Source organism: Podarcis muralis, chromosome 5 (assembly GCF_964188315.1).
Source record: "Podarcis muralis chromosome 5, rPodMur119.hap1.1, whole genome shotgun sequence".
Classification (NCBI taxonomy): domain Eukaryota; kingdom Metazoa; phylum Chordata; class Lepidosauria; order Squamata; family Lacertidae; genus Podarcis; species Podarcis muralis.
The window spans coordinates 72,484,434-72,499,256 of NC_135659.1; the positions used below are offsets into that span (position 1 = coordinate 72,484,434).

General features: G+C 41.5%; 1 protein-coding gene across 7 annotated transcripts in view; it reads left to right on the top strand.

Moving 5' to 3' along the window:
• Positions 1 to 14,823, top strand: part of CBFA2T2 (CBFA2/RUNX1 partner transcriptional co-repressor 2) — a 68,721-nt gene that overhangs the window by 20,313 nt on the left and 33,585 nt on the right. The window contains exon 1 of one of the 7 annotated variants that reach the window (XM_077929207.1): positions 3,995 to 4,125. The exons of the other annotated variants lie outside the window; for them this stretch is intronic. The gene's annotated coding sequence lies outside the window, so the exon portion shown is untranslated. Of the gene's footprint in view, positions 1 to 3,994; positions 4,126 to 14,823 lie in introns of those variants that run through there. 7 annotated transcript variants of the gene reach the window in all.

Here is a 14,823-nt window from a genome sequence, read left to right on the forward strand (position 1 = left end):
GAGACCTCTTTCCAGGGTAAAAACTAGCAACAAAAGGGGAAGGGTTGTATGACAACATCACAGTTAACAAAAGTCAGCACAAGTTCAACTTCTGTGGAAATTGTGGAAATGGCCTGTGATAGGTACAGAAATTCTGGCTTAAAACTCGGAAACCACATTGAGGATGCAGATATGAATAGTCTTCTGTGCTCAAAACTTCGGTTTTCCTAGCTTGTTGCATGGAAATTTCTTACATGAAGAAAATAAAACAGCTTCAAAGCATTTTCCCGGTCATTGCAGGCAGTATTATTTCTTTCCACTGAGCTGTTGCTGTCTGGGTTGCAAAATCCTGGCATTGGCTGCTCCTCCTCCAAGCTGGTTTGCTGCCTCATTTTTTTCCTATCAAAACCTTGCTGTGTTAGAAAGTTCGTATGCAGAATGCCCTAAATCTGTTTCCTCTGTGGGAGGTTTGCTGATGAGGATAACCGTTTAGGACTGAATTGGACCAACCTCAAGCTTGTAGGATTTACCTTTTGTTTTTCAAACTAGAACTCTAGGATCAGCCCATTGGAACCAGTTCCAAAAATGGCAGCTGGAGAGGGGAGGAAGAGCTGATTACAATGGATTCCTGTACCTTGTGGACCATAAATTGGGGAAACCTTGCTATAACAAGTACAAATTCATTTCTGAGCTGCTGCAGAAATCTTAACATCAGACCTAAAAGGGCACCAGGAGAACATAAAGATGTGATCACAGGTAACCAACCAAGTAATAACTACTATTTTATAGATGAGGAACATTGATGCTAGTGCAACTAAGCAATGCCATACACCATAGATGGGGAACAGTGCTCCATAAAACTGCTGGACTCCAACCCCCATCAGTCCCAACAAGCAAGGCGAGTGCCCAGGGCTGATAGGAATTATAGTCTAACGACATCTGAAGGGGCCCATTCGTGCCATACACTAAGGACATTTATTCACTAAAAGAGCCTATGGTGATCAAGTAAGTGTGAATCTTTGAAGGGAAGGGTAAACTCACATAATTGTTTTTGAAGGCTGTTTCAGATGTTACTCAGGTATGTCACCTTCACAATTTGGAGCTGTGGCAACTACCAGCTGCACTATGAGTGTACCTGCAAGACGCATGCATTTGCCAGTGTGTGCATGTGTGTGCTCAAATTAAAACGTCTAGTAATTTATAGGTTCGTTTGAAAAAAGGAGTATGTGAAGCAGCCCAAAGAAACAGCTATCGTGAAGGAGATGAGCCCATCACATTTTGATGGGCACATGAAAATTGCTCGTGAACCCTCAACAGCTGCCTGACAGGCAGAAATTCAACAGATGCAAGTGCTTTATTACAGTTCTATGCTGATGGAAGCAACTGTTGGATGGGGGTAGCTACTTAAGCTATTTAATAAGGAGCAATATACTTCCCAGTTTGCTTGAATAATCCAACTAATAGATTCTTAGTGTGTTGCAGCTTCATATTTTTTTCATATATGTGTAAGAATATAATACTTGTGTCAGAAAAAAGAGTGCATCTTTATTCTTGTATGAGCAATTTTCCTGAAAAAAATGTCTTTATTAAATATTCACATGCAGTTCACGACAGCAATAACTAATGTCTGCTTTTTGACTTAGAATATGCTCTTAATCATTTTTCTCGCAGAGTATTCTTAACAGCACTAAAAGTAATTTATCAGGGAATACTATTTCTCTGATCCAATATCTTTTTAAAAAAGGCCTGTGATATAGAGTGCTAGTGCCCATGTCTCCTGTGAAGCCTCATTGATTACACTGGTGTGTGAATGCAGATAACAAAATGAAGGATTTCAGCCCCATGCCATGTACATTGGGATCTCTAGAAATCTGGAGAACTTGGGGATATTGCTACCTTGTTGGGAGTTTTTCACTTCCTGCTTGTCCTCAGGGTTTTTAAGCACTCTGGTTTAGCTTTTGGTAATCTCTTCAGCACCCAGTAGAATGATTTTGACTCTGGGAATTTTAAACACCTACTTTTTAAGCATTGGCATACATCTTTAAAAATATGGAGGCCAAATCATTCTCATTCATGACACATTTTCTGTAACAGTTCAAGAACCACAGCAATATGTACTAGGCAATTAATTGAAGGCTTTTCTGAGGCTGCCATCTGAAGCACACTTGCATAACTTAAAAAACCATGTGACTTCTTACTGGCTTTCCCCCTCCTTTGATCATTTCTTCCATCTTGTGAGAATGCTTGCCTTATAAACATGCACTTCCTGTGTTGGGGATTCGAGATCTAGTTTAGCACTCCTGTAACATCAGAAACCTATCATCCCCCCCCCCCGCTGCTGCTTTCTAATTGCTAACACATGCCACATTTTGTATTGTTGCAGACCCTGTGACCAACATATGAGAGACAGTTTACAGGGAAGTTTTACATGCTGTTGGAAAGCTTCAGAAAATTAATGTGCTAATTTATCAAACAATTTCTCCAAATTCAGTTTAAAAATAAATAAATCAAAACTGAAAGTTAAGATGAAGCTTTTGATGAACACTTCAGTAGTCTGGCGAGGGGTTTGGAGGATAACCAGATTGGTCTATATTACTGTTTCCCTTCATTACTACAACAAGGGCAACAACAACTACAAGTCTTGTGGTAGCTTTAGAGATTTAGCATAGATAGATGATGGCATAAGCTTTCAACAGACAGAGCCCATTTTGTCAGATTCCTGAAATAATTGCCCAAGTTAGAAGCCCCCTTTGTACCCCACCTATACTAAACACATTCAGTTGAATGATGGGGAACTGTGATTAATGCAGATTTCTTGATGTGTGGGGAGGACTGTAAGGATTCTCAGAACACACTTATAACTGTCCTTTATATATTCCCACTTGGAAAGTCATACCTTTCCACTGTGCTGTCCCCAGATAGTTTAAGGAACACCTGAGGGGGGTAAAATTAATACGTTCTGATTACTTAAGGCTGGGCAGCAACCTGTGGGCATCATTCTGTGCCAGTTGAAGTTTCAGAATACTTTATGGAGCAGCCCCACGTAGAGTGCATTATGATAATCAAGCGCAGAGTTAAATAGGGCATGAAAGAAGGAGGCAAGGTCTGATTTATTCAGAAAAGGGTATATTTGGCAAAATTAAGGGGGAAGGCTTTTTAATTTTTTAACATTGGAATTTGCACAATGTAGAGATTGGGAGTGGCTTTTGCACTGCTAAAAGGTATTGTCCCTCTCTAGATGTTTGGCTACACTATCTCATGGCCATTAATCACAAGTGGCCTCTGCCGGGTGCAGGTCATACAAGCGCAGTGATGGGGTTCCATATTCACTTGATTGGCTTTTTGTATTCGTTTGTGCTCTGCATAGCAATGTGGCGTAAATCCTACCCCTTGCATTCATTGGAACCCACTTAGCAAAAACAACAACCTTGTGCTCTCTTTGAGATGACCACTCCATTTGTCCCAAGGAAGCTTATGACATAGTATATTAGCCTCCAGTGTGCATGTTTCATAAAAGGCAAGAAGAGCTGGAGGAGGATAAAGATGAGGCTTTTGACATGGTCAGTCCCGGTGGACAGGCAGTGCCATCGCCGTTGCCGTTACTCACCAGGGTTCTTGGATAGTTTTAGCACGATGCTGTCCCCCCCCCCCCCAATTTGGCTATAAACAAATTACAAGTCTTTAACATATTAATGTCAGACTTAATGTGAAAGCCACCAGTAGGTGTGTACTTAGTGACATCAGCTGGCAGAGAGTCCTGGTAACAGAGAGCAAGTGACAGGGAGGCGGGCGGTGGGGGGGGGACTAGAGAGAGAGAGAGACGTGTGTGAGAGCAAGAGCGAGAGAGCGCATATCTGGGTATTCTGGCAAGGTAAAGAGCTGGTCTGTTTGGCAGGACCTTCCCATCTGGGATCCATCTGTGTTTCTCTGGAATCAGACAGGCGGCTCCAGTCAGTGAGAAATCGCAGATGTGAGGAAGCTGACACATGTCCAGCTAATGAAAAGAGAAGGAAGGTTTGTCACAGACTCCGCTTGAAGATTAGGAGCTGCAAAAGAAGACCCATTTTTATTTATATTTTAAAGAAATCGGGTGTCTTTTGGACAGCAGCCTGGTTGTTGTTGTTGTTTGGCCTTTGAGTGCATACGGTAAGTGAGCTCCTCTAAATAATACTCATCTTAAAGAAGGCTGTTCTGATGTCAGTTTTACTGGGATTTTTTTTTAAGCTGTTTTGTGGCCTAAATTGCACCAGAAGCACAATTTTATTCATTAGGTTGGTGCCTGTGTGTGTGTGTGTGCATGCAAGAGAAAATGTTAACAGATGCAGTACTTTGCTACAGCTCCCTCCCCGCTCCCTAACCAACCCTCAGTTTGACTGCAGTGCCTCTGCTGTGTCAAAACTTCATTAGATGAGCAGATTTGCTACATGGATTTTCGTAGCTGAGAGAAATAGCAGTGCAAATGCCGTATCTTTCTTTTGTCATGAGGAAACATTATTTCTTAGGAAGGATGCTAGCTTTCAGTAATTCATAGTGTAATGGGATGTTTTTTTAAATAAATATATATGATGCCATAGACTTTACACTACAATAATTTTATTTTTTTTAATATTTGCATAAAAATGACAGTCATGCAGTAATGGGATAAACTAAAGCAGTGAATTCCAGTTTTCATTTCAAATAATTTTTAATGCTGTTTTTTTTAAAAAAATGCATATTGTTCTGTTTGCATTCCTGTCAGGCTTGCGTACACTTAACATGCTCCCTCTCCTGGAAAAAGCAGCAGTTAATGCTGCCGGTGTTTAACTCTTTGGTGCAGTTTATGGTGCAGCAGTGTGCACTCATTATAAAAGTCTTCATTGTCAAGGTATAATTGTGTGTAATGGGTCACTACAGGACATTGGATTCTGTTTTGTGCACCCAGGAAGTGCCAAATCATTGTTTGCCCCAAATTATTGTTTTGTTTTTTGTGTACAGGATTCAAACTCTTGACCCACTATCGTTTTATTTTTCTGTGTTTCCATTAAATGCTTCACCCAGTTACTTAAGAGATCAGACTGGAAAGGTTTAAAGATGTGCATTCGTCCTTTGGGACACCTAGACCAAGGCAGGTTTATTCCCTAATTCCCACTTGCTTTTGTTTGGTTCATGCAAAATGGTGGGGCTTCCCTTTTTAGCAAAGTGATCAATAGTACTATGCATGTGTTCACTGCTAACAGCCAAATCCCCCAGTCTGACATACTGCATTATAACAATGCCTATGCTTGCATCCCAAACAACATTTGCTTTCCTAAACCTGAAAACATAGGGACTTGAGCAAGCTTTCTCTTCTGCTTAGTTGTGGTTATTCAGAGCTGAAAGCAATGACTGCAACTGTGAGCTTACCCTTTGCTCCCACCTCATTTTTGGTCCTTTCTTTCAATTTATGTTAGTGTGCTGCTAAGAAATAGTTTACAGAAGTAGGCAGTGCTGCATTTTTCCTCATCAGTAATGCACATACAAAAAACATAGTGGGTGTTGCTTCATGACATAAAATGTCTTGTGGGTGATCATCTTCAACGTGTGTCTAGCTTGATTTCCTCAAAGGCTCATGCAGTGGTCAGTGTTGCTAATGAGCTCCTTGGAAGTGTGAGGCTATATAGAGAAACCAGCAGTAGTTTATTGTGTGTGTCTCTGTGTGTGGTGTACTATTCCTAATCTAGCACCAGGAGTTTGATAAGTGTGTCATCTTGAGGAGATACAGTGAGAGTTAGGAGTTGGATGAATGTAATTTACTAGAAAGTCCCTTTAGAAAGCCATTTGACTGAAGCATGTTGGTCTACCCATAGATATTTATCAGTATCTTCAGATATGAATACTCGAGGTGAGGTCCTTCAGTAAATTTTTGACCATAGGACTGGTGGTCTCATTCTTACGTGAAAAGCATAAAGCTACTTTTAGAGTTTTCAGACACCCAAGCTATTGAAAGAGAGCTTCTCAATAGCTTTGAGAAGAATTTCCGTAACTTGAAAGGCTAGACTTTGGAGAAGAAAGACCTCAAACTCTGTTTTGAATAACATGAGAAGAGAGATGTGGTCCTTCTGGTCTCTCTAGGCCACATCTCTCATTGGCCCTGCTTTCACCCTTCTTGGTGTTTTTGCATGGCGGGAATGTGTCTATGAACTCTGATAACACTTCGTGGTTGCTTGGATGCATGAGGGTGTATCAAAACTAGCATAACATTCACATTCATTTCTCTCTGCACTTTTGCCTCTGGCCCCGCTAACCACTGGCATATCACCCCGAGAAGGTTGTGCAGAAGGAAATGTGTTCTTCAAGCTGAAAAGTGTTCCCCATCCCTGGATTAAAGTAAGCCAAGAACTGTTGCTCAATTGAGAGAATGCAGTTCAACAAAGAGACCTGAGTATTTTCCTTACTGTAAAAGCTGCAGCATGAATACTTCTCATTCATGAACTTACCAATGTGGCTTTTGTTGTTCTAATGCCCCCTTTCCCTCTGCAGATCTAATTGTTTGACAAATATTATTTAGTAACCCAAAGTCCACTGATCATAAACACCATATTATTGTATGCTATTAGCTCTGTACAGTTGAATATCAAAAGACTCAAAGTTGAATTTTGTTCCTATTCATTTTCAAGTTGTTTGTAGCCTAATTCAAGTTTGCATTGGTGTGAATCTGCTGTAAATGCAAGAAGTGCCATGTGTGTTGGTTTAAAGATATTTTGCCACCTGCTTGTGGGGTGGGGGTGGGGATGAGAGGTTAAACATGGAGAAATTGGTTGAATTCTGAATGGATACTGTTAAAGCTGTCAAACAAATTTTTTGAAATTACACAGCCCAGTAATTGTAAAGTTTCCAACTTCCTGATGACTTAGGGTGGTATTCAGCTAAATCCTATGCAGAGTAGACCCATTGAAAATAATGAACCTAAGTTAGTCATGCCCATTAACTTCAACGGGTCTACTCTGAGTAGTATTGAATACTACCCCAGTTGCCTAAAAATGTTGAATTTGGTACTCAATAATTTGAATCCAATGCTAATTCATTTCTTGCAAGTGCAATCATATTAAGCACATCCTAAAGAAATATTACCACTATTTCTTTTATAAGGTGGTTTAGCTTCTAGTTGTGTTTATTAGAAAGGGGCTGTGCCAGCTTGGGGTACTTCTGTACCTGAAGTCAAGCTTAAAGAGTGCCCTCCCCTTGATCTGAAATTTTAATGTTAAAATAAATAAATCCAGGTGTAGTTTTGATGGAGGGCAATGGCAGCTTCTAAGATGTGCTGATTGAAATACATTGCTTCATGCTAAATTTCAATTTGTATATGGTAGCCTTCACTAATTTGGTACCCTCCAGATGTTTGGCCTACAACAACCCAGATGTGAGTTGTGGTTCAAAACTTCTAAAGAGCATCAGGGTGCGGAAGGCTGTCCTTGGATAAGGAATGGTTTCTTTTGACTGGATCACCTTTCTGGGCCATTCTGGGCAGCTACATTTTTCACTCTTTCAGCAATGGAAGGTATGATCCATTCAGAAACTACCTTTGAGGCTAAATAGGAAAAGATGACTTAGCCAGCTGTACTGATTCAGGCACCCTAGAAGTTGAATAAAAGGCAACAAGAAAAAAGGAACTGCTAGGAACTAGTTTTTCCTCAGTCACTCCAAATATTTTAACTTTACCACAAGTTAAATATTAACATATTTCATGTTTCTCAAAGGCTACATGTGGCAGTGACTTCGCCCTCTCGAATCTCCGTACTGCATGAGAGATGGAATTGGATAAAGCTTTGATGGTCTGTCCACAGAATTAAGTTTTCTGCTATTCTGAGATGAAGTGGATTTAAATATAGGCTATAGTTTTGGGTTTCTGAGCTGAATCTTGAAACATTCCCACTTCTGTTTTTAACGATAGTATGCGCCCAAGATCTCATAGCCTCCTGACTGTAGCATAGACCTACCAGGAAAGAAGTTTCTGAAGGGACCTTTTGTGGACTTTCCCTTGCTGTGTACATTTCCTCACTAAAGGCTCTTGCTCCGAGTGGCATATTTGCAGCATGAAGTTTAACAAGTTCTTTAATATTCAGTCCAGTTGCGCTGCCAAGTCCTTTTGCAAGTTAACGATAGCTCAGTAGGTGATTGTCTTCCCAAATATGAAGCGAGTCTTTTAGAGATGGCACATATTGGGCAGAGTTCTGCTATGTCACTCTGTTGCTTGGCTAATGGCACAGATTTGTGTGGGGTGGAGAGACAAAACCTGTGAGATCCTGAAAAAAACCCCACGCACCCTGCATACCATGGAAGCAACTTGATTTGCAGACTTTTGGGCTTTCCATTTAACTTAATTTGACTTTCTCTCGCTTTTTCAACGGGTCTCTTTGCCCTGTTCTGTGAGGTGAATTGTGATCGCCTTCTGTCATTCGGCGCACTCTGGTAGGCTAGACAGAGAAGGGACCACTGGAGCCTTTGAAAGAACTCAAACTTGTTGCTTGTACGGCAAGCTGTGAATATTTAAAGGCCTCATATGGCTTTCGCAGGCTGGTGGAGAAGGAGGGGGCTGGGCTACTTTGTGAGGGTAACAGATGTGCCCTGTGCTGTTGACGCGTGCCAGCTCTGTTCCTCTGCTCCTAACACCAGGTGCAGCTATTGTTCCAGCCGGTCTCTATTCATCCCATCTCGTCTGTTACTTTGCTCTTTCTAGCTCATTGTTTTGGAGGGGAAATTAGCATTAAAAACCGATCCCCAAGCCCCTCGTGTCCCTCAACTGCAGGTGACTGTTATTGGCCCCAGCTGCCACCCTTGCGCTTGATTACATCCATATGGGCTTGTGGTGGGAAGTAGTATCCACTTACCAATTTCTCCACCCTGAAACACACACACTTTATTATCTGCAAGGAACAATGTCCTGAAATCTATTAGGCTCCCCCCATAGGCTTCCCATCAGTCAGCATTACAACTATGGCAAACATTTTACAAGTGAAGCTAATTACACCCTCTCCTCTCCTCCCCTCTTCTTTCAATGCTTCCCAAATGCGCAATAAGCGTTGGCTAGCGAGGGAGTGCTCTGAAATAGCCAAATGTGTGAGGATTTTTCACTAGCTGGAAGGACCCTGCCAGCGGTTAGATGATCATCAATGGAAAGTATTTAGCCAGTGAACTTTTTTGTCCAGTTGAACCACTCCTATAAATGACATGAGGGAAGTGCTGCCTCAAGAGGAAAGTGGTAACGTTTACATACGGCTTGTTAGTTTGCTAAAAATAAGTCTGTGGAGCCTGAAAGAAAATTTGTATTCTTCCCCGTATCAAATTCCACCTTCATCTAAAGGCACAATTTACTTGGATGTTTGCCAGCACAAGCACCATTGAAACAAATGACTGATGAGTTTCAGCTGAGATCTTGAAGGAGAACCCTGTAGGTTTGCCTGAGCTCCTCTTAAGATAAGTTATTAACATTTAATGAAAAGTGTTGTGTGTGCCCCCCCACCCTTAGATATGTTTCTGTTTTGCAAAGTTGAGCCTAGCTAAAATGCACGGTTAAACAAAAATAAATAAATAAATAAATAACAGGATTTCTGTTTTGTTTAGAAAGAGCTAGAGGCAGCCTATAATTTGAACAAGGAAATGATGTGGTATCAGGATTTGCTAGTGATCGTGAAATCATTTTGTTTGGTTCCTAGCCAACTTGTTTTTCTGGATAGCTGGTCCACTAGATATTATGCAGCTTGACATCTTAAGTTTCTTCCCACCCCTCAATTGTGTGTGTGTGTGTCAGCACTGTGCAATCACAACATAGGAGGCAAGTTTTTAAAAGGAGGGGGAAAAATCCGTAGTTTCTGTGTTCAGATGAAACGGGAAACAATACCTGGTTTCTTTGCAGACTCCTGCAATGAGAGTAGGAAAGCTGCAGACGGTGTAGCCACCAAGTTCATTTATATCTCTGCTTATTAAGCTAAGGTATGATCATTTTGATCACAGCCATTGTCTCCATGCAGGAAGAAGACTGAAACCACTCATATCACTGATAATGTGCACTATCCCTCACATGACCAGCTAACAGTTTTGTGGATTACCGGTAGTTAAGAGGTGGATATTCTTTTCTTGAAGGAAGTAAAATATGTACCCTTTGCCAAAACAGAACTTAGAATTTCTGTAACAATTTTGTTGTGTCACATATGTTTTAGGAGTTTCAAAGGGAAATAGTTTGCTCAGTGTTGTTGTAACGCAGGATGTTCTTGGAAAGGTTGGCTTTAGCTATTGCTTTGTTTGGGGTTTGGTTCTTCGATGCAGACAGAGGGTGTGTGAGGGGTGCATCTGTCTGTCTTGCATTCAAACTGTACCTTGAGATCCTGTGGAGAAAATGGACATCAATTACTGAGAGGTTTAAACACACGAGTATTTTGCACGCAGAGCAGGTGGAAGAAGGAAGCTGATTAGGCTCATGTAAATGGGAGCCATTATGTTCAAGGCTAATTCTTCAAAATGAGCATCTTAAATCACACATACAGATCCTCAATTTTATCGCGCACTGTAGCACTTAGCAACCTACTTCCTGTGTACTGTGCTTAAGTGCATATTATAAAGCATAGTGGCCACTTAGAAAAACTAGGTAGCTTTGTGTTTTGAACACATAGCAACATTATATTAATATAATAGTTTTGCCTGGTGGTTAATCCGGCTGTGAGCTAAATTGTAGGCATTCTATTCTTGCAGATGGGCTTGTAACTTTCGGTAATCCTGTAATTCCTCTGTTTAGCCAACCCATGAAATACTGCTAATTCCTGTCTCTAACTTTCAGGGGTGTGGACAATTAATACTGTACTTTGGTTTTCCACCAATGTCTAGCAGATGTTTTGATTTTTCTCTTTCTTGGAGAGAAACTCCTCTGGATAGCGTATATAGGCCCCAAACCTCAGGACTCCGCCTGTCCAATTTTGTAACATGTTTTAGAAAAACATTGAGACCCTTTAAGCTCTAATTTTTGTTTCTTCTGGGTGTTAAACTTACAGTCACTTCAGAGTTCTCTCCCCCCACCCTCCGGTCACTTCCCTGTCAAAACGAGAAGTAGCTTCATTGCACTCATATCTTGGTGAGAAAAAAATTCAGTGTTCTGGCTTCTGTTGTTGAATGTGTGGGTGGGTGGGACAGAATTGATTTTTCCTGCTGTGTTTACAAATTAATGGGACAAACCTCCCAGCTGGTAGTGATCAGGAAAGTTGTTTCCTTCCAGCTGCTGACATAATCATTTAGCTAATATGGGCTGTAGAAGAGTAGAACTTGTTTCATTTTGGAGTTAGCACACAGTGGATTAGGACATTACAAACAAGCATAGAAAGAAGACGCTCTAGTCTTGTGTTTTTGTTTTGGTGGCGCTTATGTAAGGTGTAATTGAGCTGGAACTCTTGCATCTTACTGCATAGGAGACATGAGAATTTTCTGACTTTTATATTACAGTGGTACCTCGGGCTACATACGCTTCAGGTTACAGACTCCGCTAACCCATAAATAGTGCTTCAGGTTAAGAACTTTGCTTCAGGATGAGAACAGAAATTGTGCTCCGGTGGCGCGGTGGCAGCAGGAGTCCCCATTAGCTAAAGTGGTGCTTCAGGTTAAGAACAGTTTCAGATTAAGAATGGACCTCCGGAACGAATTAAGTATTTAACCTGAGGTACCACTGTACACAGGAAGTGCAAGTCACTTGCTCATTCTGTTATGCACTTTATTTGTAGCATCCAAAGTTGCCTACCATCAACCTCTGCAATTGCTAGTGATCTTGTAACAGGGGAAAGTGTTCTCAAAATAGCTTCCACCTGGGGTCTCTGATTTCTCCAGTGTAGACTATGTGACTTTGAGCTTATGGTTTCAAGTCATAATGCTGGGAATATCTTAAAGCACAGCAGCAACACTGAAACCTTCAAGTAGTTATTCAACAACAGGAACAGCACAAACCTGGTTCCCAGTATTATAGAAGAAGTGATGCTAATACAGTGGCACCTCGGTTTACAAACTTAATCCGTTCCGGAAGTCCGTTCTTAAACCGAAACCGTTCTTAAACAGAGGCACGCTTTCCCTAATGAGACCTCCCGCCGCCAGTGCCCTTCCACCGTTCGGATTCCGTTCTTAGACCGAGGTAAAGTTCTCAAATTGGGACACAATTTCCAGTTTTGGGGAGTTTGTAAACCGAATCGTTCTTAAACAGGACTGTTCTTAAACTGAGGTACTACTGTATTGCCATGAAGGCAAAGCTGAAAAGCTTATATTGCAGTCAATTAAGTAGGGTGCACCACATTGGAAACCAAGTTTCAGGTAGGTACCTATGATACTATTTGGGCTTGTGGTGAAAACACTATCAGATTGGGACATGCAACAGCTAATCCCAACTAGGGGGCGGGCCTAGACTGCAACCCGTAAAATTAGATAATAAAATTAATGTAATAATTAATCAAATTAATTAATAAAATTAATAAAATTAATTGGACCCTCTGGCCAAACGCTGCCTGACCCAAGGCAATTTTTTCCACATTAATGTAGTGTCTGATGGTGACACTTAAGTAGCCACTTCAGCACAATGCAAATCTGCATTCCAGCTGTACTTGTTCCACCCACTTTCTCCAGGCCATGCATAATCTTACATATTTCTGTCATTTCACCTCTTACTTGCCTTTTCTCCAAACTAAAAACCGCTAACTAAAAAAAAAACCCTAATGGTAATGCCCCTACTAGGGGTCAGCAATGGCTGTCAGCAAAGCATGCTCCTCTTGAACCTCTATCTCCCTAGCAATCCCCCCCCCCCAAATGACACTTGTTCGTCCATGGCAACTGAGAATGCTGCCACAGAATTGTAGAATTAGAAGCGACCCCAAGGATCATCTAGTCCAACACCATGCAATGCAGGAATTGCAGCTAAAGCATCCCCGACAGATGGCCATCCACCCTCTGCTTAGGAACCTCCACCACTTTCCTCCATTGGGCTGTTTGGGCTTTTTCTTTTTGATGGGGGAATGCCTTCTTTCCCCCTCTGTCCAAGCATGCTGATACATCCCTCTTGTTTCTCCATGGTTCCATTTTGCCTCCATTTCACTAGAGCGTTTATATACCCTTTTTATATATCTTCCATCGTTTTGCTTGTTTCTTGCTGCATGAAGCCACCACCAAAAATAACTTATGGTGAAGAAGCTCCCCTGGTGGACCAGCCTGGATTTTGGAGGCAGACTTGCTTGCAGCACTTTCCTTCACATCTGGGATTTTCAAAGAGCACGACTTTTCCTTGATGTTTAGTGACTCTCTGCTGGTTCTCATCAAGGAAAGTTGACCTTGTAGTGCAACTGTTTTCTCATCCCAGGTCAATACCTTTGCCTGTAATTTTCTTGACTGTGTGTTCTCTGGTTAATTAAACCTGACTTTCTAAATAGTTGTACATTTAAAAGCTGTGTTGTGCTTTTTCTCTCTCCATTTTTTAAAAAATAATACATTCTCTGTGGGCATGTGCTACTTCAAGAATAAATACCACCTAGACCAGGGGTCTGCAACCTTTAAGACAAAAAGAGCCACTTGGACCTGTTTCCGAAGGGAAAAAACCTGGGAGCCACAAAACCGGGAAGGTGACGTCGGGACGGTGCGTGACTAACGCACGCACCGCCCCCATGCGACGTCACAGCCAGTACAGCGCCCGCCACAGTGGGGAGTGTCGGGGCGCACAATGCGCCTCCTCCCCTCGCTAGTATCTGCCCCGGAGCCGCGGCAAAGGTGTAAAAGAGCCACATGCGGCTCCGGAGCCGCGGGTTGCAGACCCCTGACCTAGTCCAACGTTTCACAAAATGGTTGTTATCGACCCCCTTGAGTCAATGGGACTGTGCATGGGGTGAATAAAGGCCTAGACCAGAGCTTTCCCAACTGTGTGTCACAACACGTTAGTGTGTTAGGTGTGTTGCGCGAACGCTACCTGTATTCCTCCGTTTTGCTAGTAAATCTGAATTACTGTGTTATGAAGGGATGCATGCCTAAAAAGTGTGTCATCAACATGAAAAGTTGGGAAAGCTGTTGCCTAGAGGCTGAACGGGGGTAAAAAAGGTAGTAGAAATGAAGTTTACAAGATACAGTGCAAAGCATTTAATTAGGAACCATGAGGCTCAGAATAAGGGACACGAGCATGTTCAGAGCATACCTCTTTTGCCAGTGAGCAATTTCTGCACTTAATAAGGGGATCCCACAATACAACAGGCCATATTGCTTTATTGTTTTACTTTTTTTTTTTTTTACATTTTATCATTCCTAGTAATGGTGACTGCTGATCAATAAATGCTGATTATATATTGATATTTATTTATTGTTTTCATTTACAACCCTAAGAATCTGGGTTGGGATCGATGACAACTTTATAAGCTCATTGAGGGGTCAAAGAATTCAGAAGTTTGGCAAATCCTGATCTATGTGCTATTACCCTCATTTTCTGAATAGTATCTATAGTGTTCTCTTTCCGTCTCAGTCTTTTTTTTTTAATTCTAAAGCGAGGGGGAGACTGGGATGAGACTTGCCATATTGAATATGAGTCACACAGACTTTCTGAACTTGAGGACTTCAGTGCTATATTGAGAGATCCTCTGCAATGACTTCTTTCATGAGTCTCCTAGTTATTAGATTATAGTTAATTGGGCAAATACCTCTTCTAGCTACTAAATGAGGACCTTGTCCCTAACATTTTTGAACTTGGAGAGGTCATTTTCTGTTGGAGAACATCCAGATTTGGTGTATAATTGCTTTTATTTCATAACTACTGCAATTGCACCAAATGGTAGCATCTTTTCTCCTGGCTTCACTGAAGTTTCCGATATCCTGTGTCTGTCTTGTCTTAAA